The 27,998-nt window shown below is 44.5% G+C and overlaps 1 protein-coding gene across 2 annotated transcripts in view; it reads right to left on the reverse strand.

The window, feature by feature from the left end:
• Nucleotides 1–27,443, reverse strand: part of oxr1a (oxidation resistance 1a) — a 78,033-nt gene extending 50,590 nt beyond the window's left edge. For both annotated transcript variants that reach the window (XM_079227696.1, XM_079227695.1), the window contains exon 1: nt 27,286–27,443. The gene's annotated coding sequence lies outside the window, so the exon portion shown is untranslated. The remainder of the gene's footprint in view (nt 1–27,285) is intronic.
• Nucleotides 27,444–27,998: the final 555 nt, after the last annotated feature.

Here is a 27,998-nt window from a genome sequence, read left to right on the forward strand (position 1 = left end):
CAGCAAAAGTCGCCACAATTAGACGAAAAGCTAATGACACAGGGCGCTGCTCTGCTCAGAGTTCAATTTTCTTTTTCAACTCAAGGCTCAATTGCGGCGCAAAACGCTTCACTCATTGCAAACAATTACAAAGAGCCGGCCCAGGCTGCTAAAATGAGCGCTGTCGGATCAGAGACAGGGCTGCCTCACTGTAATAATAATGAGATATTAACCATAACCAGCTGGATGGTTTACTTTAGTATGGATGAACTAGAAGGGCACCCTGTGAGTGCCCTCTCTTGCAATGTTATGGAATCTGCTCCAAAAACGGAATGTATTACTTAAATGTATGTATACATACATACATACATACATACATACATACATACATACATACACACATATCGCTTTGTATCAGATCAATGCTTACGCTAAAAATATTTACCAACGTCGATGCTTGGAGCTAAACGCTAATGTGAGCATGCTAATACGCTCATTGTATCACAGTGATATATAACATGTGCAATACCGTGATCGCCATCTTAGTTTAGAGTGCTAGAGGCCTGAGGTGAATGCCTGTACCACGTTTTATGGCAATTCATCCATTAATACACAAAATAAAATAAAAAGTCAACCTCATAGTGGCGTGAGAGGAAAATTCCAAAGATCACTTAAATCAGGAAGATTTGTCCACTGTGGGAAAATGAATTGTCAATTGTTGCTGTCCGCAGTGGATATGCACACACGCTGACACCACATTGATGAAGGAATATCCTGCATGCCAGTTCCTCACGAACACACAGGGAAAGCACTTTGATGTGCAGTTCATGCAGCTGGAAACAGGAGGTCTTACTTAAGCTCCAGACCTCCCATCATCCCTCTCTGCTGTCATATGCATTCAGACTCCCGGGCCCACTAATCACACTGGGATTCCTCCAACCTCTGGCGTCCGGGTTATTGCCCTTTGAGCAATATTTCTTTGCAAGTAAAATTAGTGGTGGGAGAGAGTGTGAGTGTGTGTTGGGGGGCTAAAGGGAGCGTGATGAATGGTATAGCTGAAGCCTAGATCTGCATTGGCTGGATCGACGGCGATGACACATTACATAATGTACACTCGGCGTAGCTTCCGTAACAACTCTGCAATTCATCTTGACCATGACAGTAAGGCAACGCTGAGACTCAGTCGATGTGATGATGTGCATCAGTCCATTCATCACTATTATTAGTCTATAATCGCCCTTATTAATTAAATAATCTTTGGATTGCCTCAAGAGGAGTTTCAGGGTAGAAAGCAGATGGAAGAAAATGAAACAAGAGCATGAGGACACTTTGTGATGCTAAGGCGCATCTTTAGCGGTTTGCGTCGCCCTGGCACTTTGCATCTTCGGGCAGCCACACTGACCTCTCAGGTTACAGTTCTAATCAATAGCAGGAGAAGTGATGAGCTCAGCTTTGAGAAACACGAACGACGCATTATCAGATCTCTTTTTATTGAGCCAAAAGTAAAAGTGTCTTGTTCAGGAGTCAAGATTTGAATCCAGTACAGGCCAAATTCAGTTAGAGGAGTAACACAAGGGGACACTGGGGGAATAGTCACATGAATAAATACTTTGTAAATAATAACAGTTACATTAATATCAGTGACTAACTAGGTGCAACAGCGGCTACTGGGTCCATATTCTGGGATAATTCCTATGGGTCTGAATTGTCTGTTTCCTTCTCTTCTCATGTCTTGGTCCACGGGGACGCAGCACAGAGTGGATTAAGTTACAGTTACTTTTCAGCATTGTGTTTCTGCGTATATTATAGTCGGTGATTATAATGAAAACATAGTTAGGAATATTATATTTAATTTCAGCCAATAGATTCCCGAAATGCTACTCACTGGCCCTTTAATGCTGACAGAGGATAAAAGGAGCACAATAAGTAAATCCAATAGCGTCGCTAGTAATAATAATAATAATCTAATAAGATTTGTGCATAACAGAAATGGTAAACTCTCACATGAGAACATATCCTTCTGATACTTAAATACATGTAACTGATAATACTTAATGTATACCTAAAAATACAGTAAGATTTTGAATGCAGAACATTTCATTCTGAATACTTTTACATTACACTGAAATAAGACAGCTTTTCCTCAAATCCATCCACATGACTAACCATCACACACCGTGAGACTTGACAACTTTATGAACAGTCTCTCTCCTTAGCAATAAAACAAAACTCTTCCTACAAACTTCTTTAGTGGATAATGTTTTTTTTAACTACATCAAGCTTAGAAGGAGAAGAGTTCAAGAAATAAATTAAAAAAATAAGAAATTGAATTTAGACGTTTTGACCATGGGTCTAAACCACGGCTGAAAACAAACCAGTTAGATGAGAGCCTCTTCAAACATTGACAGATAAGGACGGACGACCTCTGACCTCATTGAAGGTCAGTGAGCTGTCTGTCCTTTTAGCAATAACTCTGCTTAACTTAAGCTACGGTCACTTCTTTAGTACTACGTCCGTTGCTCGGAGCGTCTAATTATGAAGCGGATGGATTCACATTGGAGATAGTGAGGGCCCGGTGCGTTGGCTATTCCTTGGCTGGGAGCGAGATCAGATTGCTTTAAATGTAGTTCAGACCGACTTGTGACTAATTATTGGCAAAACACCTCAATATGAACCAATACTTCAAACCGACATACTAGCAATGTGTCCAAACTAACTGGTATTGATTTATTTGCGCCGATGTTATTTCACTTTCAGTTTCACCCTTTCCCGTTCGGAGAAACACAATCCTCGCCACATGAAACTGGTGCCAACGTGGCAATACAAACTAAGATTATTAACCCTGCTCGCAATAATAAATAACCAAAGCTGACCACACTTAAATGCACTAAAAGTATCGCAGTACAAAACAACAACAAGTAGCTTCATTTTAGTGGTTATAGTGAAGTTGAGGGCTTCTACTGTTGTGCCCAGAGGAGAACCAGAAAACTCAGCTGACGGGGACAATAGAGAATGGCACAAGTTGTCCTCACAACAAGCATCTCGTCTCGCTCAGTTCTGCCTTGCTGACGCTCTTAATGGATGATGACAGCATCGTCACAGCTGGACAGCAAAACCTGCTCACTGTGATGTTGTTCCCCTTCTTGCGGGAATGTTCTTCTTCTTCCTCGTCAAACAGACCTACTGTAAATATGTTGCTAGTAGGAAAACGTTTTTTTTTTTTTTAGATAATGCATCAACTCACCACCTTTATAGTTTTCCCATCATTATTTGGGTGACAAACTCCTTGGAGAAAAAAGGCACAGCGTCGGTTCGACGGGCCACTTAAGTTCCCTTGGCGGAGTCGTAACGGATCCCGGGACTGTCTCATAACGGCGTGCAGGACGAGTGACATGCCGGTGCAAACGGCTTAAGGGCTTTTTGGAAATCGAGGTGATTAAAATCACCTATAACAGCGCAGAGAGGTCAGCAGATTACGCTTTCTGAATCACCTTGGTAATTGCAGCAGGAGTTGGTGTCAGCCTTGGGGTGAACGTGAACAGTGACACATAGGTGATCGCCCTGGGGGAGAGGACAAACGCGCTCTTGCACCGTGGCACTGGTGAATCACTGGCCTTTAATACGCGGCCAAGCGATCTGTTTATGCGATTTTATGGCCACTTCCCTGGAGCAGAGTGTGAAAGGTTAACAGGATAGCTTGGATTTTTCTGAAGTGGGGTTATATATATATATATATATATATATATATATATATATATATATATATATATATATATATATATATATATATATATATATATATATATACACACACACACATACATAGTCAGTGTATTACAGGTATACACCAGCAATGAATAAGTACCTCACTCCAAATAATCCCAACTATCCCTTTAAGTTTACGGCGGATCAGAAGTCCTTTTAAATATAATGACGAAATGTGTGTATTCCAGTGCCGAAAAAAATCAATCCACAAAAACTGTGAGCTGTAAAATGAAGGACAAACGCATTTTTCGACAGTGGGGCAAACGAGAGGTCCAAGTGGTTCCAAAGATGGGGGGCATTGTTTTGGCAGCTTCACTCAATCTTTGCTTTTTCCTTGTTAATTTCTGGAGATTGTCTTTGTAGTTCTCTAAAAATGTCCTTCGCAGTGACTTTGCACATTTTAGTTCAATATAGATTAAGTGAAAGAAAGGAGAAATTGATATTAAAAGTGCATTCTCAGAAGTCTTCCTTCTCCATTTGAATGTTTTATTTCAATCAAATATCCCATTCATATCGGTTCACCACCACTTTTTCAGAATACCCTGTCTCTGTAGCTTCTTCACAGACGTCTGCAATCAGATCAGACGAGAAGCATCCACACTACTGCATCCGTCCTACCAGGGGAAGAGTCACAAGACGCCGACTCCTGCCGAGTCTGGATCATCTGCAGGAGCACGCTGTGCCGTAACACGCGTTTCAAAGCCTGCAGGGCTGCCAGTTCTGTGTCTACAGACGATACCGTAAATCCTGCTGTTGTGTCTCCTAACGGCCCTTTTTAATCTCTCCATTATGTCGACACTTTTGTCCTCTTCGCAAAGTAAGCCTGCAGGAGTCTTTGCGGGGCTATCCACCTCGATCACGACTGCATCTGCCAGCTAAACCGATGTTGATAGCAACGTCACAGAACAACCTCCAACAATACAATCCTGCAAGCAATTGTTCATCAAGTTGCATATGTGACTAATCCAAACTGAGCATCTCTACAGCTGTCTCTTTTCAATCTATGTGTCCAGATAGAGCAACAGCCTCCCTTTCCCACTGACCGCCCTTGCAAACTCGAACTTTGACATGCATTCCCAATGGACCTGCAAAAGCTCAAGACTGTCCCACTGAGAAATCACAAGCCCCGTCTTAAGGGGCCGCATCCGCAAACATTCTGGGAATACTCTCAGGAAAAAAACAGCCCAAACATTTCTAGCAAGGAGGTCTTGCTTAGGAGGGATTTAGGGAACTTCTCAGAGCAACTCTGAGAAAGGGAAGGGAGGCATTGTGTCTTTATTCAGTCATGGTGTATTTGTGAATACTATTTTATGCAATTAATAAATTGTAAGCCATTGGCCTACTTGTGCAGTAGCCAATTTAGACGTTGATAGTTTACGTGTGTTCAACATTGGGGGCTCAGCTACATAAGCAGGTCGGCATGTTTAAACCAGCCAACACTTAAGCCTTTCCCCCCCCCATTTGCCAAATGTTTCAGTTTTGCGATCCCTTTCATTTCTGGCCTCTTAAAAGTCCTCCTTCCTTCTAACGGTGTTTGAACTTAGGGACTCTCCTAAGGGCCGAGATGCTTCGCAAATCACTTTCATCAGGATATTTTTCTGAACTGCGAGGATAAATTTCGAATTTTGTCACCAGGAGCAACTCTTTGTGCGAGGAGGCTGGACGCGAATGGTCTTTGGTTTTTCTCTGGCAAACATAATACAAAATAATTTTTAAGGAAAGTGAGCATCAAAGCCTTTTATGAAACTGCTATGAGCCTCTCAGGCTATCGGCCACAGGAATAATTGCCCCAGGTAGGGCGCTGTCCTTAAACAGCATTTGGAACCCAGATATTTACTCTCAGGTGAAAAATGTTTACCATGGACAGTGCGACCGGCGCCCTTTTATCCATGCTCAATGTGTCAATCAGTGCACACTTCACTCGCTACCTAACTCCATGTCTCATTTCGTCCCCCCCAGTAGCCTGCTGAAGACAAGCCGCCTAAGCGGGCCACTCTGCCTGCTGGATGAGAGAGAGGAGGAACTGCTAATGAACCCGACTGCCATCCGTGGCATTTCAAGAGCAGCAGAGCATGCATCTGATTAATCTTTGTCCTAATCAGATCGAACAATTAACCTGCCCGCCATCGAGCTCCATAGGCTGCTGACTCTGCATGACGCCGCAGACCATGGATATTAAAACCAGAGCAGAACCTCACACGGCAGCCGTCTGTTTTTTCCCCTTACAATAGAGCAAACCAATTCATGGTTACTAATTGCGCAGAGCCCGCTGTGTGACATTTCCACGGACGGCGTGGCCAAAAGCTCAGATCTGTCTTTGCTTTTCATTTCAGTCGCGCTACATTTCTCAGCTTTTAATTTAAAGTCAGAGAAGACACTGATGGGTTTCATAATAAATCATGTGCGAGAATAAAAGCCAATCTCCATTAACATGGAGATACTCCCCGATGTGAAAGGCCTCGAGGACATGCTTGTTCGCTCACCGACTGGATGGTTTCAGCACGCGCTGTCTGCTGATCTGAAATATTTGGAATGCCTCAGTTGTTACGGGCCGTGCATCCTCACAACAACAAACTGGACAACCAACACACGGAGGACGGGAACTTAAGATGATTTACAGAGTTCACATCAGTTCGTGAACAGGGAATCGAGCAGGGAAGCAATCAAGCGTTGCATAACAGATTTGTGTCCCCATGCTCAGCCTGATGCATATTCAGATACTGACGCATGCATGAATCTTAAGTTTTATGTATGGTGTAAAAAAATAATAAAAAAGAGGGTCTGGTGATGACTCCTGCAGGGCTTTCAAGTGATCCCCCTCCACCCCCCAAGCTTCCAGCCTTAGTTAATCAATATAGGATTTTATTAGAGCTGCAACAACGAATCGATAAAATCGATTATCAAAAGTGTTGGCAACAAATTTCATTATCGATTCGTTGTGTCGCGCGATTATTACGCCGGGCAATAAGTCGCGGAGAAGAAAAAAAAAAAGAGCGGAGCAGAGCAACTGGCCGGCCAGCGTTTCTGAGATTGGAGTGAGACACGAGAAAAGCTGAGGTCGTGATCTTCTCAAAAATAGAAGATCTTTGACGAGTCGAGTCTTGGCCAATCAGCGTCTTCGTGTTCCTCAAACTTGTTTTTAATGGAAGCTAGTCAGCTTGCTATCGCGTTAGCTAACGTGTTTGGTTGTGTATTGTCGTTAAAGTTCCGTTATGTTCCGTTACAGTTCAGTCTTGCTTGTAAAAAAACGTAACGTGATGAAACATGCCGTCACCCCCCGGTCTGGTTCAGTTCACGCTGTCGCTCGTTAACGTTAAACCGGCACACCGGCGGATCTGGCTGCAGGTTTTTTTAGTTTTTTTTTACTCAAAGTGGAATGAAGCAAATCACGTCGTTGGGCTTAGCAACAACGTGACGTTGTGGTCATAAGAGACCCAGAATGAAAGAGTTTAAGGAAGAGGACGCTCTATATGGAGCAGTACAGCTTCCCTCTGTATTTCATACATATTGATAACGCAGGGTATGTAAATGCAGCCTCTGGAGGGATCAATTACAGTAAAAAGGGCTCACATTTGGCAGATGTAAAGCATAGATGTGTATGTTTTTAGTGTTAGTCCATTTTGTTGTTTTAATTAACAGCTCAGGGATGTTCAAGGAGCAACCTGTTTGTTCTTTCTGAAGATGTTTTGCACTGTCACTTCTGTTTTTGAATAAAGGGTTGGAAATGAACGCTTTTTTGAAAAAAACATTTTTTTATCCGATTCATCGATTAATCGAAAAAAATAATCAACCGATTAATCGATTATTAAAATAATCGTTAGTTGCAGCCCTAGATTTTATAAAGCTCTACTGTTGTTATTTACCCGCTTTGGACACTCGGTGACACTAATGCCAATCCAACAAGGCTGCTTCCTGCTCGTGACAGCAACAGTCTGTTGCTGTCACGAGTTGCACACCTCGTTCAAAATCGTATAATTAGCCTGGTGAATGCAGGTGTGATTTCGAAATGTAGGCCGAGCCGTATTTCAACAAATTCAACTTTTTTTTTGTCGCGCTGAACGCGCTCAGCGTGGTTGAGTGACAGCGCTGCGGAAAGAAGTTCCGACACACTAAAGTTGACATTAGACTGGAATAAGCGACACTGTTTATGGATAGAAGGTCGCCGATTTAAAGGACGGCATTTAATATGCACGTCTATGTGCTAACATTTGTCCTACCGGGTCGGGAAAGTATCCGACGAATAAGGAAACGCTCAACTGCACGAGTTGTGAAGGGAGTGTGGCGCTACGCCCTGGAGGACGCATGCGTCGGAGGTTCGTCTTCGCTGGGAAGTTGGCGGCGTCTCTTGCAGTCTGCTTTCCAGCTAACGTGACCGAATATTCGACTAACCTGTGTTGGAGTTGCGGGTGTCTCTGTCGTGTGTTGTTCCGGCATGCTGCTGCTGGGGAACTTCCGCGGGTCCAGGCCACAGTCTGTGGGAGATTGCGTCCCTGACAACTCTGACAGCTCCGCCGCCCGTGATAGAAAATATGAACTCCATAAAGCTCACGTTACTGTTTACAACCTAGGCCAGGTTAGCCGAGAATAAAAGCGGTCCAAAGAGGTCGAAATGCCGCTGTCATTGCTCGAAACGCAGCGTTGGCACAGCAACAAAAGTCAGTCCGTGGCGTGAAAAGGATCCCAAACACGAACACGCATTCCAAAACAGGAACTATATGAAACACGCCAATCAGCGCAAACTTTTTGTTTTGTTTAACCCCTGGTGGAGTCAAGCTGCGCAACATCACCCCACTGCTGAAAACTGGTTCAGGACAAAGGTTTGATAATATACAAATGTCCTGCTGCAGCCAAGTAGGCAACACTAGGCAAATATTATATTCAAATTACTATTAATTATTAAGTTTTGGGCCTATAAGTATATTTGAAAAGAATGAGTTGTAGATTTAATGCCGATAGGATGCAAACTTCTAAATATTACAAGTCAGATCATGGTCATGGAAAATGAACTTTAGGGAGAGAAAACAAATCTTGACAAATAATAATAAGTTAAGTAGTACATGCGTAAAAATGCAACCCAGCTCAGCCCGCAGTAATTTCCACACTGTTCCGAGGATATTTCAAAGTGTGATGATGGCTTTATGCCACCCAAGAGAAGGGCGTCCATCTGACTCCCACCATAACAACGTTCTATTAAATTGGGACTTTCACATTCGGGGCACAAAGCACACTTCTGTGCCCACCATGGTGGGGACCTGTTACATTTGTTCATACATTCACCATAAAAACAAAAAGGCAAAGAGGGGAGCATTTCTATTAGGTTGTCTGTACATCGTAGTGCCCGAGTTTCTCTCTCCCTGTGTCTGTGGCAGGAGGTGGAAGCAGATGTTGTCCTTAAGTACATTGAACCAATTTGAGACCAGTCAGAGCCATTCAGTATGAATGTGCCCCATCTGCTGGTTTCATCGGGTAATGCATACATGCTTTAGTGAAGAGCTGAAGCAATACGAAATCAAATATAGATAATATATTTACATGGCAAAAAAAAAAATTATATATACATTTGTTTAATGAATTTATTAATAAAAGTAAGGATGGCTGGTACTGCCGAGCCTGCTGTTCACAAGGATATAACTTGCATCTGCTTTGGTGTACCCTGAATGCAACTTTAGTCTTGCTAAATGAGTAGGGCGACTATTTTCATTATTGATTCATCGTTTTGAAAAACTGACCGTTCGAAAAACAACGTTGTTATATATTAACTGACATGAAACAAGTAAATACTCACATCTGGAGTCAGTGGATGTTTGGAATCTTCCTGAATCAATGACTTGGATGATTGATTATCAAAGTTATCGTCCTTCAAAACTTCAGCTGGGTTAAAAAAAAAACTTTGGCCGCTCATCGGCATTTGGAATGTTGAAGATGAGTTCTGTGATTGTAAGGCATCAACTCGAAACCTATTTGCACATGACCTGCAGCATCTGAGGGATTGTATTTGTCCGTCTGATCTTCTCTGACCTTGCGCAGGCCCCTGCTGGTGCACTTGGCACTTGGACAGTGTGTTTAGACGGTTCTCAGACTGGCCCAGTGCCACCCCACAGGGCCTTGTAGCTGCGTGATCTACTGTGTTGTACAGCTGCCCAGAGCGGTCATCAAATCATCCATAGCGTCCTCAGAGGGAGCCTGACTATGGCTCCCTCCTCTCTGCGTCTGGACCTCATGGGCTGACAGATGTACTCTCCAGCAGTGCAGACCAAAGCCACGAAGCTGAATAGAGTCATGAAGGCCTTTTTTTTTCTCCTCTCTTTCAGAGAAGTCCTCCACTCTCTAATTAAGCTTTAGTGTGACCAAAGAGGGGAAATTAAAGAATTCCCTCTGCGCTCATCCAACAACATGAGCCTCATTGCATGGAAATTATGCAACACTTTGTTCTACTTAAGGTGGCATGCTCGATGTATTGTCTGTATTCTATAGGTGATTAAAGACATTTGGAAGCCAATTAGTTTACTCTCATCCCTTATGGTGATATGTTCTTCAGATTTTTTTTTTGTGCAAATTACCCCGCTTATTTGTGGCTGGCTGATATATATATATATATATATATATATATATATATATATATATATATATATATATATATATATATATATATATATATATATATATATATATATATATATATATATATATATATATATATATATATATACACACACACACACACACATTTGTAATACATTTGTAATACCGCCTTGCTTATTGTTCATTTTCTGATATGATCGGATCAGCACTTGCGAGTGCAGTAACGCCCCAGTGAGGGAACCATTCTGTTAACGACTTTAAACTGGCGGAGCCTGGTTATACAAGAACCCATATAAAAACCTCCCGGTGTCAGCAGCTGCCAGCAAGAAGCCCTTAGAGGGTCTTGTGTGTGTGTGTGTGTGAGGCTGTGTTGTTGCCTGAGAGCGTGGGGTGGGGAAGGGGCACCAGGGAGCGAGTGTTAATCTCAGCGGTTCCCCATTGAGAGCCAGGTAGGCTGCAGCCTAATCCTGAGAAAGGGGTCGCTTTCATTACGGAACAACAAACACGGAGGCCGCCGGAGAGCTGCCGCTTTACCACCGTCAACGGATGGACGGACGACACAAGCCGGGTTACATAAGCAGAGCTGCAGCACCAGCATGTGTGCACAGGAATGACTGTATTAGCACACCATCTCGCACAAATGTAGCAGGGAGTTCAGTCATGCGACGCGCATGCACCTGCTGGCAAACACAAACAAGCCTTTTTCAGTGTGCGGTAATTGGGACGGCTCGTTGAGACGCGCGAGGCGAAAGACACGTGGCTTGAGATTGTTTTTTTTTCCCCCCCTCGAAAGAGACGAATCTCTTTGCATTTTTCTCGGAGCACCCCCGGAGTGGGGATACGGACCACGCGGCACGCTTTGTCCTGTTTGTCACATTTGACGAACAATAAAAGACAGCCAGCTTTGCCGGAGGGAGGCATCCAGACAATGGCGGCAATCACAGGTGTCTAACAGCCCCTTGTTAGAAAAATCCCAAACCTTTCTGAGGCTCTCATCGAGGGGGAAGTAAAGCTTCGCCTCTCGGAAGCTGTCGACGCTACGGCAAATGAACATGTCTTTCACTCCGACCAGCAGGTGCCCAAACGTTCTTGAGAGCGGAACGGGAATCAAACGGTGTGCGGCATCCTGCCAAGCTGAATCAGCGGATCATGAGGAATAGGGCCGTTTTAATCGCTCGACACTGTAGTTGCGCAAGTCTGACTGTCCTCACTCGCATGTTGTTTGTCAGGAGCGCTGTACGTAGCCGAGCCTTCAACAAATCTTGCAGCTCGTGTGAGCTACGGTCGAAAGGGTGCAACAATTGTGGAGTTAGGATGTCAAGATTGCAACACGGCCCAAAGTCGGATTTCCATACAGACAGTACTGTCCGACGTCTGTCCGTGGACATGTTGCTAGGTTTTCAGTATGCTCATAATACCGGCGTAATGCATTGTTATCATCTGTATTGCCAACAATGGCTGACCTGGCTGCAGCAAACTCCTCCTTTTTTCCGACTTGTTGTATTGAAACGTGGTCAACTTGGATGAGACGCTGTCCCTATCTCCGAATTCCCGATTTCCAAGGTAAATTGAGCGCAGCACAACATCATCTGTGAGTGTGAGCTCCATCAATTGGTATGCAAAAAGAGATGACAAACAGCATCTTAAAATTTAGAGGAACAAAAATGTATTTGCAGCTCTGGTGCTAAAATAAAAGAAATGACGAAAATGTGCTCACTTGCCGTCACTAGAATTGGTAAAATGCAATTTCCTGTGAGTGAGATGAGGTAAAATTCTCATGCCTGTGCATCAAGTATGGAGATAACGCTGGTAGGAGATTAGCCTAGCTTAGCTTAAAGACTGGAAGCCTCTTTGGTCTCAGGCTGTGACTTATAAAACTATGAATTGACTTTTTCACATTTCAGTTTCAGCGTTTCCGTTCAGATTAAGCATAGATTGTATCATGGTCTATAGATGTCAGTACGGTGAATTCATCGGCACACGGATGCCTTATCCCAGTAGATAAAAGCTGCTGCCTTCCCTACACTTACCCAGCATGCAGTGGCTGAAATATAAGGAGACCAAACACCACATGCAAGTCACCAGTTAATCGCAGGCTAACATATAAAAGAGAGCTCAACAAATCCACGCTCACGACTCACGGGCGATTCACACTTTCACCTGATCTTTGGACTTAAGAGGAGAGAGGATCAGATGGGGGAGACCAATGCAAACATGGGAGCAATAGGGGCGTTCTCGAGGCCTAGTGGTTACGAATCATACTGAACCACATGTAGTTGTTTCGGTTCCACGTCACACCTTCTCTCTCAATGCACATTACGTCTATCTTCTCTCCACTTATCCATTTAAAATGGGGGAAACCACAAAGAAAGGATTACATGACAGAAATGGCATCATTCACCGTGGATGGTTGGTTAAAGTATTTTATCACTGCCAAGGCAGCCTCCCAACTACAATTAAAAGCTCAAGACCCACAGTTGAAACTATCCTTTAGCTTCCAAAAGAACGACTCAAAACAGTACTCTACTGCAACATTATCGTTAGAGAAAAACATAGGACCTAAGCAAAAAACATAATCCCATCAGAGACACTGTCCTAATTCTAGAGGATAAACCGCTAAGGAGCAACATATATCATCGAATCAGTCATCTTTTGATGCTACAAGAGCTTTATGTGATGTGGAAATGGAAAGAAAGTCTCCAAACTTGATTCTGTATACATATATGTTCAAGATCCTGGGAGGTGGTGGGGAATAAGGTCCGGAATCCAAAAGAGTTATAGTAAAAGTATATTTAATAAAAATGACAGACAGCTTATGCTCTCGATCGGGCTCTTCAGATCCACAGCGGACTCCAGACCTCAGGTCTGAGGGGTTCGCTGGGCAGATGGAAAGAGGACGAGCGTTTGCATTCAAGTTAGTTTTCTACTCATTCGCGGGACTTAGGGCCCTTCCTATTGGTTAATACTTATTGACCTCTGGGTATAACCATGTTATTGGACCAGCCGTTTCAGGGGCGGAACTATTCTTCTTCTTCGTCTTCTTCTTCCCCAAAAAGGGTAGAGTATTGTCTCAAAAGTCAATGTTCGGCTCCGCCCCCTCAGGCGAACAAGAGAACTACAATTCCTTAAAGCGACAGTCAATATAACATGCAACATGCAATATTTGTGTAACATTCATTCTACAGTAATAAAAGTGACCTTCATATGCATACAATTACAAATCCCTCATAATAATATCCCTTATTAATTATCATATTTCATGCATTGTAATGTACACATAAACAATTTATTTTACATAGATGTGCAAGTCCAAATGTCACAAACTAAGCTTAAAAAACACTAGAGTCCGTACGTGATGGAAGTGAGCCCCTGTGTTCTATCCGAGCGCCTTCATGTGAAGACTCCGCAAGAGGCAGAAAACATGGTGGCTGAGAGGGTCTCTCTCTCTGCCATCTTTTACCGCCACTTCCCCCGCCATTGGTCACGGTCATCTATCCTCCGTAGGTGTCAGCGCCGTCTGAGGCCGAGCCCCGAGAGGCTGGGTGGACCCGACGAATGATGACCGCCAGCTTACGAGGAAGAACATCTCTCTCTCCCCCTCCTCCCCCTCCTCCTCCTCCTCTCCCTTTATGAACACATCTCATTTGCACTCCCTAGCAAGTGTGCATGTTAATATACGGCACAGAAGAAGGTCTAAAGAGGGGAAGACGGGAGGAAAAATAAGGGGGAGGGGGGTGAGAAAGGATGAGCGAACGAGGGAGGAAGGGACATGCACCGGTGCTCTCTTCATACGGGGCAATTTATTAAAATAATAAAGCCCAGCCTTGCGCTGAAGGTTGAGCCTACAATAAAACCTGTCAGGGATCGAGAAAGAGAGGCTACGAGACCGAGGCGTCGCCGGCAAATAAACAACACAAATATGCTCCGTCGCGTCAGTGTCCACTTTATTATCTGCGCTGACCTCTTAAAAGAAAAGCCAACTGATTTCTTTTAAACTCGGACAGTCATATATTTCGTCATGACCCTAAAAAGCTTCTTGGGAATCGCTCGGCAACAACGGGAACACAAAAGCACAGAGATTGCTCTGAGCCTCCTCGCTTCGACCAACGGGCTTAGAATCAGACTTCGGACAGATACGGAAATGCACTATAGACCCAAGGACATCATCAAAGCCAAATGGACATTCTAAAGCCGACAAAGAGGGTAAGCGGTTCTGCGCGCTCTATCTGCTGTAAAGCTGTCTCTCTCCCTGGACACTCTTCATTCATCATAGCCCGCTCCACAAGTATGCTAAATGGGATAATGAAATCCCCTCACCCAGGAGACGCAGCAGATGAATAATTTGTTGGTTGAACTACGAGCCGGGACATATAGTGCATCATTTGAGGTGCGTGGCGTTCACGTTGCTAAATGGGCGCAACCTTTCGAAGTGCATAGTGGACGATTTAGGAACCAATGGAGATGTGATTAACTGTGCAAGGAGGGACTCGTTAACGGTAGTCACACTGTCTGTTAATGACACAAGTCAAATATGGTGCCATAGTATTGATGCAGAGTTTACATTGTAGCCTTCTCTGTGGCTAAAACATCTTCATCTTTCCATCACATTTCTGTCCTTTTGCAAATAAATGACTAAAAACATGAATCGATGGAGTTATGTGGTGTTTAGAAAGAGCTCAATGCCTCATGTTCTTCCAATCCTACAGAATAAGCATCATTACAGTCTTTTGTCACATACGGCATGGCTGGGATGATGCTGAGCAAGAGCTGAGTTTTCTTTACTGTCTTTGATACAATTGTACATGTCGAGTTGGATGGGATGTGCACGGCCCGAGAAGGCTCTACAGGGGTTCGTTAAACCGCCAAGAACATCATCGGAACCAATCTACCGAGCGCCAGTGATATTGGAGACAACAGCCGCCCGGCAATGCATCCATATGAGTGTGTGTGTGTGTTTTACCTTGAGTATGTTGCAAACTGGGACTACAAACTGTATTTCGTAGACTACTTTAGGAGGCAGGGAGAAACAGCTAAGCTAACCACATTACGACAAGCTCCCCAGTGAATGCAGAGACGTCAGAACGCTACCGTTCTTCTCACAGACGGCACACAGTGAATGTGCAGGTCCGTTGAAAGACGACGTGTGTCAATCGCGTCGACGTGGCAGATTACCGCCGGCAGCCTGTGCTGTCTGACCAGAAGACCGTTATCATACCTGAGGCTTCACATAGAAGACTGAGCACCGCCCGGCACCCTCTATACAGCACCAGTATGATCAACGTCTGGTTGCTCTTGATTCAATGATGTCTCTGGTCTCTGCAAAAATGCTGGAGAATAAAAATGACTAAGTGCTTGAGAGTGGAAGGCATAAATAGATTCTAGATAACGCAATAGCACAAACAAAGATGACACACTTATTCTAGATAACCCACTGGATTTAAAATGAACCTAATAGAATTTTCCAATGAGAAGAGACATTTTCTTTAAGATCCCATTTTCACATTCAGTCTGTCCTTTAAGGCCTGCATGTGCTCCAACGCAGCTTGCAAAGGCGTTCAAACCCGATGTGAAGGAGCTTCTGCTACCAGGCTTCCTTGTGACAGTTTTCCCGGCGCCCTGCTATCTGGAGAATGTCCGGCGCAGTGACCCGGGTGGAGAAGACAGCGTACTGCACGCTGCCGGCTGAATCCTGCCCCCCAGCTATTCTTCCTCTTGGGTAAACCAGCGCATAGTAAACACGGCCCCCGGAGCATGTACAATGCAAATGGTCCTCCACATACGAATGAGAACTAGAGGGGGCGACGCAGAGGTCAAGGTGGATGTGGATGAGTCACACTTGTGGCCTTTTTTTAAGCTCAACTCCATTTTGGCCCACATAGTGTTTTGTTATCATACCCACTGATTAGGTAAAAACTACAAGGACAAAGGATGCTACACAATTAAACCCAAAAGCACTCAGAGGTCTCTCTCTCTCTCTCTAATGCATGCATGTACTAAATTATGTAAATGAAGAAACTTGGAATAATATTGACTCTGACGGACACTTTTTTTTGCTGAATAATTAAATTGAGTTATCTCCTACCTTTTAACCTCACATTTCCATGCTGCAGAAAATTTAACATTTTGCTATTCTAGAAGATCCATGGTGAACAAAATGCCAAAATGGCGTCAGACACCTTTTGTAAATGCATCTTGAAGAGTTGATCGCGGTTAGCGATAACCGCGGTGCCAAACAAATTGCGTTTCTCCGAGACGTTTCACAATAAAACGGAAAGAAAAACGGTACCACCGGATTAGAGGGCACCTCATTTCCTGTGACCATCATGTGTAGGGCTGTGCGAGGATTCAACGTGATCATTTATCGCCTTTCAATGGAATCACATCGTGACATCAAATCTATTTTTGTGATATACATTTGTCCATACTGCTCAGCCCTGTGTGTAGGTAGGAATTGAATGGCGGATTCCACCAAGTAAGACAACTCTGCCATTTAAGATGGAGCAACAGAAGAGTTGGTTTTGATTGCAAACGTCACATTGACTCAACTTGTGAGACTTCTGCCGAGGCCTGCTTTTCAAATCTACGCCACTGCAACATGCTTCTGCAAAATTAAATGAGCAGTTATGTAAATATCACCCATGGCTGTGTAACGGACTATCTGCTCCTTGGATGCAATTTAGTACTGCCTCGCTGACATTACAAAAAACAGGGTTTCTGCCGTTTTTAGGTCAGCCCGCCTTAGCGCCAACATATGTACTTTGTATACGCTCAAAATGGAACCGTTTTTGAATAATAGGTGGCCATGAATGTACAAGCGAAAAACGGAAACAAATATCTACAGTTTTGAGAAGCGGCAGATCTTACTTTCCTTCTGCTGAAAAAAATTTAATCAATAGCAAAAGACCGGCGCTGGCATTCGACAGTGGAAAACTGCTTACTCTTCATTTGGGCTGTGTAATCAATCCTATAGCCAGAGGAGGGCTGGAGCCCTTTTCCAAACTAAGCGGGGAAACTGTGGGATTACTAGCTCTGTGGCATTTATAAATTGAGTCCAACGAGAAGAGGGCCACCGAGAGACTCCCGGTCAACGTAATTACACCGCCAGGCCAATAAATCCGAGCCACAGATATTTTGCAGTAGCAACAGTGAGCCTCTTTCCTTATGTTGCTTTCTTGCACTACATAAGAAAACGTTAATGTTTTTGTTGCGGTCTTAAGTAAAAAAGAAAATGAAATCAAAGAAAGAAAAGAAAGCAAAAGCCCAGTATCCTTGGGAGCAAAACATCTGTGGCCTTTGCGTCTGGCCAAGCTGTGAGTCAGTGTCGAGATTTAGAGCGACACCATGTTGACTCTTACGTATGAGAGCACATTGGCCGTGGAGGAAAATCAGCATTTAGTACCCTTGAAACAGGTGGACGTAAAGCGCCCTTGAAGTCCATCTCGTGTTTCTTGAAAACGTGAAGGACGCAGGAGCAGCTTAAAAAGCGCAGAATTGATCCAAGGACCACGGAGCGTACGTCTACTCTGAGGGACGTTTAGAAATGAAGAAATGTCGGACAAATATCGAAAGGACATTCGTGACCGAGCTAACATCATACCGATCTTCATGACATTGAGACGGCCCGAGGATAAGTGCTCCTCTTGTCCCTGGTGCGTTCGTGTCTTGCATGCCGTGCTGTGATTTGCTGGAGGCTACTACCTATTGTTAATAAGCGGGAGCTGCAACTCCGTCTATTTTGACATTGAGTTACAACGTAAACCTCCATTTCTGAAAATTGGGGCCTGAGAGGATGTTCACTCTAAATCCATCAAGAATCTGCCTCTGGATGTAACCTGGTTAGTTTGAGATTGACGGAGCCAATGGGGGGGCAAATAGGAACGAGGGCCGCATGGATCAATCAAGCACGACTGTCGGGATTCGTGATACGTCTAACCATCTCAGGTAAGACCAACAATTTGTGCCGATTTTGTTTTAATCGCCTCTTTTTTTTAATCTCCTATTGTGATAACAAAACGGAAAAGTTCTGGACATCGATTCAGCGGAGCAGCCAGTCTGGTCCGGATAAGAACGTGCAGGGAGCTCGGAGAATCATAAGCGCCGAGTTGAAAGACGCAAAACCTGGAATAAGAAGTGATATTCTATCGCCTGTAACCAAGTTGGTGTCAAAGCTGCCGGGGGAGGACCACCGCATGCCATGAACCTTTGTGGAAATGGTGTCTTGAGCTCTCCCGGGTCGCTGGGGAGCGTGTAGGTGTGTTTGTGTATGCGCAGTGCATCTGTAACACTATAACCTCGACCTTGCCAGAGCGGACGTGATTTAGGCGCCTCTGGTGCCGTTTGGTGCGAACACAGCCCGGGGGGGCACGTTGTTGTCGGGCTTTTCTTATCAACGCGTGGTGCAGACGATGGTGGGCAACACCACTTTGCAGGATTATCTGTGGAGGTTCTTGTACAATATTATCTCATCTTCCTTAACCTCCCAACAAAAGCACTAAAAAGTACATAAAATAGAGAACCACAGGGATATCTTTCTGTTCAAGACCTGTGTGAAACATTGCCTTTAAGTTCTCTCTTTGCATTTATGGCACATGCATGCGTGTTACTGACTTATTCCCAGGAGTCTTTGCGTATTCTCGTGGTTATACCTGGACCGTGGTATTATTTCTGCAAATACTGCCATCACTGCTCTCATGATATGTATCATTTCGGTCATATGGATTGATATTGACATCGGCAAAGAGGCTTTTGAAGCTCCTGGGAGAGGAATCCCTCCTCTGCTCCCACCCGCCCTCCATTAAAATATACTTTTGGGCAGTTTTTCCTTTAACTGATGTGAGGGTCCAAGGACAAAGGATGTTGTTTGTCGGGCAGATTGTTAAGCCTTCTGAGGCAAAATGTGTGATATTTGGCTGTACAAATAAAAAATAGAAAAGCTTTGAATGTTGTGCAATGCTGGGTTTATTTTTTCCTATTGTTCGACGTATTTGCATGCGAGTGAACATTCGGGTGCTGGGATCAATGTTAAACGGGACCCGATTTGAGAAAGTTGCCAAGTAAGCAGACAACTGCGAAGCATGCAACCCGTTTTTATTTATTTCACTATATACACATTCCATTAGATGAAAGTTTGATATGATTGCAATAGCATGACCTACCATCACCCATCTATCTTTGACACTTTTGAGCAAAAAGGAACCTTTAACTTTTTCAAAAGCAAAGAACAATGTAGAAAACAATCGTCTCAGCTCTTTGTGCCACAAAATGTTGACCTTCTCTCTTTTTGTAGCTTTTTGTTCTCCCCCTTATCTCCACGAGCTGCTGTTCACCCAGTGGTTGCTAGGAAGAGTAAGACCTGATCTCTCAAATACACCTGCAGTGTCAGGAGAAGCTAGAGACCTTGAGAAAGATAGGGAAGCAATAGAGAGTGAGGAGGACAGAAGGAAAGACTGTGGGAGGAAGCGCAAGTGAGGAGCGGGTGAGGGGAAAGACTCTCTGTTGGATGCTTGGTGGGGCTAAGCTGCCTTCCGGTGCTACGTGACCAGCCTGTACCGCCAAGGAAAAGGAGGCCCGGGCTTATCTCGGCGCGCACATGCAGCTCTGCTGGCAAACGCACCGCGTGTGACGAATAGCTCTCCCTCTCCTTTTTACCGTGTTATTGTCCCTCACCCGCTCACTCCATCCCTCCCCCTTTCTCATTCATTCACTTTGGAGGCGCTTCTAAGACTCAATACGGATGTACAACACGCTCATACTTAAGGTGGATCTCAACAGACGAGTGGCCTCCTTTTTCTGACGGCCTCCCACACGGTTTGTAACAACAGCATGGGAGAGAGTAAATAGGGTATTTCCATTTGTCTGGTTTAAATGCTCGGCTTATGTTGAAAAGGATGAAGGCTTTCGTAAGTTCTTACCAAAACAATGAGGGCCAGACCACATAAACCCCTTCTAAACTTCTACAGAGAACCGCTTGAATGGTTGACTTTAGACGCCTTCCTAAGATCAATTCTTCCAACCACGTGTCCGAAAAGAAGCAATAAATACTTTCAGTTTTTCAAAATGGGCATTCAAACCAATCATCCCTGACAACCGAGGTCCCCACGCCGCCATCACATCCTGTACCCGATAGAGCTAGTTCTGACCACGTCGGAAACCAGGCGTTTACGGTTGATCAACATTGTGAAGATAACAGCGCTTTTTCATGCAGTTTATTCGGAAAACATTCATGGTGTTTGTACTTGTTTTTTCACAAAAGTGGTTCAAAGTGTAGAAAAAGAAGAGTTGATAATATATATCGTTATATTCTGTAGACATTCTGCATTTCATTATTCTTATGTCTATTAGAGTTCAGGTGGTGCACGGTCAGTTTAACAAATACTTTCTGTGAGAAGTTTCTGTGAGAACAGTCCGGTGGTCTGTTCCTCAAGGTTCCACGCTCTGCACCACAACACTCACACCTGTTTATCAGTATGTTGACACTAGGGAAGCAGACTGGTCGTTGCACGTTCCAGCCTTGTGAGAAAAGATGAGGACACGATTCTCCTCCTCTTACACAAGCTAGAGCCAATAGAAATGCTAGATGTTCATGACGGAAAACCGTGTATTAAAGAGACGAACTTCCGGCTGTTCGGGGTGTTTTTTGGACGGTCAACCTGCGTGTTGACTGGACGAGTCCCTGCTATCAAGATTGCAGCATTTGTTACTCTACTTGTGATCAAGGAAAATAAATTTAGAGAACAAGAGAAGTTGTTTGACTAAGTTCTTCCGGACGCTATACCAGGCATCCAATAATTAGCACGCATTAACAGAGTGAAATAAATAAGTTTAAACACTGGCTACTTTTAATCTTTGCACAGCTGACTAATAACGCTGTGAAGTGGGCGTGAATGTCGGTATGATGGGAGTATACTGGCCCTTTAAGTGAACAGCCGCGCTAGCAGGCTGTTCATATGTTGCATTCACGTGGAATCAGACAGACGGTACAATAGGACTGCGAAACAAAACACTGATGATATTTTGATGGAATGAAATATATGTAATTATTCTAGTAATGCAGGAAAATGTAAAATGCAGCTTTCTCTATACTTTTGCAAACTTTATCTGGAGTAAGGGGGCTACGAAACATAACATTTTTAACCTACCAACCGTCTCTCGGCCTCAACTAATTCCAAAGTACCTGCTTCTGTCCACTAACATGATATCATGTGTGCCACCTACTGTCTGCCTGATTCCATGTGAATGCAGCATTAGGCAGCAGTGCTTTGAGCTAAATGCTAACTTCATGCCAATATACATAACATGACAATGCCAACATGCTAATGTTTAGTAGGTATAATGCTCATCACATTCACTATCTATAGTTTAGCACTTTAGCGTGCAACTGAGGCTGATGGGAAAGTGGTTGGTTGTCAGCCTATTGGAGAAGTTCAAAATTCTGACCACACATTCTGACCACACACTGGTGAGAGATATAAGTTTCGGGATCATCAAAACATTGTTGAAATTCATCCTAAATGTTTGCACCAACTGCCGAGGCAATCCCCTCCAATGGCTGTTGAGAGATTTCAGTTTCCACCAAAGCGGTGACCGACATTGGGATGAACCTGAACCCAGGAGAAAATGCATTGATATGGACGAGAAGTTAGTAGCTGCTCGTTATACCATGTTGGGGGCTTATTGACCTGATCTTTGGATGAGCCTGTCAGCAAAAAAAGAAGAAGCTAAGGCTGCTTGGAGATGCTATTTTTAGGCATGTAAACACCTGAACAGGGGCTATACGGGGGCCACATACATGTAATTCCCTGAGTTTACAGCTGCATCTTTCCTGCTCTTTAGAACTGAGGTGAGACTGATGTTCAGCGGGGGAGAAAACAAGGCACACATCGCCGTTTAAACCTGGTTAAATGGTGGCACTTGCCGATGTCACTGGGCGACACTAGCAGGTCTTTTATCATCAGCGTCTCACAGTCACCGGGCTCTTTTTTAATTTCCTTAGAAAACTAAAATTAGTCACGGACTCAGTGTGATCACGGTCCAGGCAGAACACGCGTAGATGTTGACGTGGCATCATGACTAATCTACTGTACCAACAGTGACACATGGTTTTCCGGCCTGGACCAGACTGGGGTCATCTGACATTTTAGCCCGTCAAACGAAAGGTTTAAACCTAAAGAAGGGGGAAATTAAAATCATCCGGGGAATACTGCGCCCCCAAGGTCAAACAACTATTTTCATTTCCATACTGACATGTACGTTGTCCCATTACCATAGAGAAAGAAGAATACAAAGCAGCAGAAAATTGCGTGTAATTGCCACCGCTGGCTACGACCTGGATCTGTAAACACGAGAGACTGGCCACCTGAGACAATTACATCAAACACAAAAAAAAGAGAGCAACAGCGGTGTAGCGCCCGCAGCGCAGGCTGCAACTGTCAACCTCCGCCGTGATTAGCTCCTCATCATGCTGAGACTATACAGCTGCTGCAGGAAAATACACTGTTTTTCAAAGGACAGGGCACTCCAGCTATGGGTCCACACTCAAAACAAAAACTCAAGTATCCGAAGCAAAGACGCAACAGGGTGGTGACTTAACATGCAAGCGGACACTATTTATTGAATAGCTGCTAATTTAAGGCCGCTGACACATGAAACTGCATATCCAGCGAGGCTTGGTGGGAGCGAGCATCGAGTTAGCGTGTTGCCCGTCCACCTCCCAGCACCGGTTCCTCGCCTCTTCGACCCTGCAGGGAAAATCCAATGAATAACTAACAGTGGAATAATCTGTCACATGGCGGCAGTGGCAGGGTCCGCCGCTCTTGTGCCGTCAGGGTACGGCAACACGTGTTGCTCCGTGTTGTTTATTTGCATTTCCTCGGAGGGGGAGATTGAGGTGGCAATGCATGCTAGCGGCTTGAATAATTTCCCATGCACAACATATTTTGATAGATATCATAAAATATAAATCAAGACGTTCTGGATATTTTCTACACAAATATAGATAAATACTTACTAAACCCTTTACAAATATTTGTTTAAATTCCATCGATTTGTTTTGACATTGGGGTCATCCTTATTTTTTATATTTGTGCATGAGTAGGACTTTTTCTGTCCGCTCCTCGCACTTAAAAGGCAGGTTGCATTTCAGTCTCACCCGATCGCAAACGTTGCATTGAAAAGGACAAAGTGGGACAGCGGCCCAAGTCGGACAACAGCATAATGCGATGAAATGCCTCCCCCAGAATGCAGTCAAGGTTGGTCACATCAGAGGGTGTACATCAGGATAACAGGGTAGAGGGTGTGAAGATGGAGAGAGTGAGAGACGAGGTGAAGAGAGGACAAGAAACGAGGAGAGGAGGGATCGGAGGACAAAATGGCAGAAAAACAAGTGTGTGTGTGTGTGAGTAGGGATACAAGGAGGCGAGAAGTGCAGCAGCTCTCCTTTTAGAAGCCATTATCGGCAGCGACACGCTGTGAAGTCTCTCCCTTTGCACCCATACAAAAAACATCGACAAGAGGCACGGCAGCATCTCTCCACATGCCTGCAAGTGCTTACCGAACAGTCATAAACCGTTTCCATAGTTAAGCATCTCACAAACTCATGCATAACTGTGAGCGAGCACAGAGCGTGAGTCAGCCTCGGAGGGAGAAAAACTAAACAAAGAGACAGAAGAGCCCCTGTGCAGCAAGAATCCAACAAGAACATGGTGTGACGAGAGAGTCTTCAAACGCACCCTCGTTGTAGGCCAGAAGTTCTACTGAATGAGTCTACAGCGGCGGAGACGTTTCCGTTCGTGTCTTGCTTGGCCTTTTATTTTTAATCAGCGTGTAGAGCTTCAGAGCGGAGGCTACAGTTTGGCTACGATGATATAAAAAAAAGGTCAGTGCGACTTTCGAGGCTGACAGACGGAGATGCTGGGATGGTGTCACACCTCTTCTTTCCTCCTTTGCACACAAACAGGAAACACTCTGACCTGCTCCGACACCGCCCAGCTCTCTGACGCCTTCTCTCCGCTCACCAGGGTTAAATTACGGGTCAAAGGAGGCCGAAACGATGCCGTTAAAATGTGACGCGCACCGTCAACGTATCGACGAACGCTTCTCGTCAGAGGTGGGTGGGTGTCGTCCCAGTGGTTGGGGGGAGTCTCAATGGGTCATATTAAAATGTCGGCGGTGAATGTGCTTGCCTGCCTCTAATGACAGGTCTGTCTGAAGTCTGGCAGCACAGCACAGCAGGCTGCCTGTATATCAACAGTCACTCCACCTGTCCGGCCAACCCTTTATCCCGCAATTCCCCCCTCATTGATTATCGCCATCTGCACAGATGTGGACGACCCCAAATTGATCCGTTCTCCTGGCGATGCCGGGCCCCCGGGGAGCCGAGTCGATGTGCGCTGACTCTTTAGAAAGAGCTCAACGGAGTGAGCACACGCCTTCGTCCCCGCCCTTGGTGATGCAAACGGTGACCTGTGACCCCGCAGACACTGTAGTGCAGAGTGTTGAGCCGCTGCACTGATTTACATAAGTAAATCGCAGGCTGCGTGCTCGAGGACATGAAGGGAAATAAAAATTCACCAGAAGCTTTATTTAGAGAGCTGCTGGAGTGTCAGGTGGAAAATAAGCTGATGGATCAGCATAAACTCACCTGAGACGCCTGAGGTGACAATGATCAATCTTTCACTTTCACTCGCTTTAGTTGGGGGACGGTAAAGGTCCCGATGTCGTGTTTTTCCCCACTTCTTTATTTCAGCTCCCATTTAAATACCAAGTCAAACTGTATTTCTGAGTGAAGTTGTTTGCGTTATCCAAAGATTAGTTCACGGTTCAAACTGGGGCATTTGCCCTGTTAACTTGGTTCGTTTAGGCTGGTGTGAAAACCCTCAACTCAACTCCGGTACGGCCCGAAAAATCACATCGAGACGGCTCCACAATGCGGGACTGGGTCCGGCTCCATTGGGCCTTTTTCATGTTTGTGTGACAACATGCATGTCATTTCAAAAGTTAATCTCCTATTAAATCCATTAGCAAATTAGAAACAGTCAAGGATGCAATCTGTATAAGCAATCGGTGTAGTATTCAGGTAACCGTGGTAATATGTATGCACTTGCAACGTGGGATTTTTCTCTAAATAATCAGCGGTACTGGAGAACAGAAGTGTATTGTGTACTATTCTATGTGATTTCCTGGTTCAAAAGTGAGTTACTAAATTACAACTACTGGACGTTTTTTGTCCCACGTATACCCATCCATCATTATTTATGACATGTATAAAGTGCAGCATGATTTGTTTTCAGTCTCCGAAATTTGATTTCCCCCATGTGGGTCCGTTCAGCGCTAATGACGCAGGATGACATCCTCATCACTGTCCAATAAATAATGAGGTACCGATACTAGAAAGGTCTTACAATGGGTGTGTGAGCAGCGCTCTGCTTTAGGAGGAGGGCGATGGGATGGACGACGCTACAGCTGCTGTGTCGTCTTCCTTGCTTTCTTTCCTTCTTTTATGTGCTTCGTTCAAGCTTTTCTTTTCTTGCACCTTCTCATTCTTTCTCTTTTTTTTTTTCTATGTCTTTAACCTGGGTAATCCTGATTTTCTATTTAGGTCTATAACACATGGACCTAATTTTTTTTTAAATTTATTTATATATATATATACACACATACATATATACACACATACATACACACATACATACATATATATATATACACATATACATACACACACACGTGTATATTTCAGACCCAAGGTGCCATTTTCAATTGCTGCATGAAACGGAAAATGTTTTGTGCACAATCATGAACATTTGTCAAAAATATTTTGGAAACGTCCGAAGTTTCATGTTGTTTGCACGTTCCTAAAATTAAAAGACTATCGGAGGTAAATAAAGTGCAGCAGCAGCGCTGCGTTTGTGGCTCAGTGGCGCAGACGACTTCACCGCGAATAAAAGAGGAATCAGTCAGGATGAGGGTCTCACAGATTACCTTTCAGTGGTTCAGCAGAGTCCTGCTGGCGCTCCCTTTCCTGCGCACGCTCCCTTCCTCTAACCTTGACCCGAGCAGCACGCTAACTGAATCGCGAGTTTCAGAATTGGTTTAGCTCAAACTCATTTCATCATCTGCAGAAAGTCAGCTCCCTGGAGTGTGCTTACTCTCACAAGTAGCAACCTGGCCTCCGACACAGAAATAGACCGACAGCAGACAGTTGCCCCCCCCCCTCTCCCCCCTCAACCAAAATAGAATTCGTCGCAGGAATAAATGTCATCACGGTCACGTCATTATAATTTGCGGGCAGGAAATGAATTAGAAGATGAGAAACGCGGAGGAGCCCGTGGATGTGACACAGTGAAGTTTGCGTGAGTGAGAAGTTCATGTCGACTGCTATGAGCGCGAGAGAGAGAGAGAGAGAGAGAGAGAGAGACAGAGAGAGAGAGAGAGAGAGAGAGAGACCCTCTGTGAGAATGCAGCTAAAGGCTGCATTCTCACAGAGGGTGAGAGAGAGGCATGGATTTCCATGACTTTAAACCAAATCTCAGAGTAAAACATGAAAAAGTGAGAAAATGTATTTAAACTAACAATGAGAATACAAAGCATACAGTAAACCTTAAATGACGCAAATGAATGAGACAATAGTTTGATTAAAAGAATAAACATTTATATAGATGCCTGTATGTATGCCTGCTTATATTCTAAGCGTCTTTCTTTTAAAAGCATATTAATTATTTCAAACTCGCCGTAAATGAACGACATGAATAGAACAAATTTCCATGACTTTTCCAAAACCTTTGGGATTGTATTTTTTTCAAGGACTTTTCCAGTCCTGGAAATAACCATTTTAAAATTCCATGACTTTTCCAGGTTTCCCATGACTATAACAACCCTGCATGTATTTCTCAGACATTTGTATTGCATATGACGTGCTGGATCTTACATCATCAAGCTGCCACACAAACAGACGTCCCTTACCTATGGTGTAGCCTCTCTTCAGCTCGCCACACCGGGGGCTGCGGCGCTGGGAGTTGGTCGTGTTGTTCTCCTGCACGGCCAGGACGGCCGTTGTCTTGGCCGCCGCCGCCGCGGCCTTGTTGAGGGGCGAGGCCGGCACCAGGGTCGGAGAGAAACCCTCACTGGCAATGTCCACCGACTGCGACTTCTTCTTCAGTCTGCGGGGACACGAGCGAAAGCACAGCGGCAGAACACATTATTGTTTTGGTCATAAGATTGGAAACTACTGTGAATACACAGCGGAGGTATCGCACGACCTCCGATGGAGGCGTATATTTGCGTCGGAGGTCGCCGATGCAAATGTGTCACAGAAAAGTAATCGTGCAGGGCAATTTTTGCAGCCGCAAGGAGGTTGGGAGGGAGAATCAATAGGCCAGTCACACCCTCGTTACGGGTGAATTCATTAGAATCGCTCCGCTCGCTCAGTGCACAGCCTTCTCTACTGTGAAGAGGGGATAAAGCAGAGGAGGACAGCACAAGTCCAGAGTTAAGACCTGGCTGGTGACAAAATCTCAGGGAGCAACAACCCAAAGAACAAACGGTTGGTGCGAATGCTCGGCAGTCTGCGGTGGTAGGAAATGTTGCAGATGTCTTCTCACTACATCCTTGGATCGGTTACAAGAGGTCCAGAACGCTGGGGCCAAAGCTTTTCACCAGGTTCTCTTCAAAAAGGT

The sequence above is a fragment of the Taurulus bubalis genome (assembly GCF_910589615.1).
Source record: "Taurulus bubalis genome assembly, chromosome: 12".
Lineage (NCBI taxonomy): Eukaryota > Metazoa > Chordata > Actinopteri > Perciformes > Cottidae > Taurulus > Taurulus bubalis.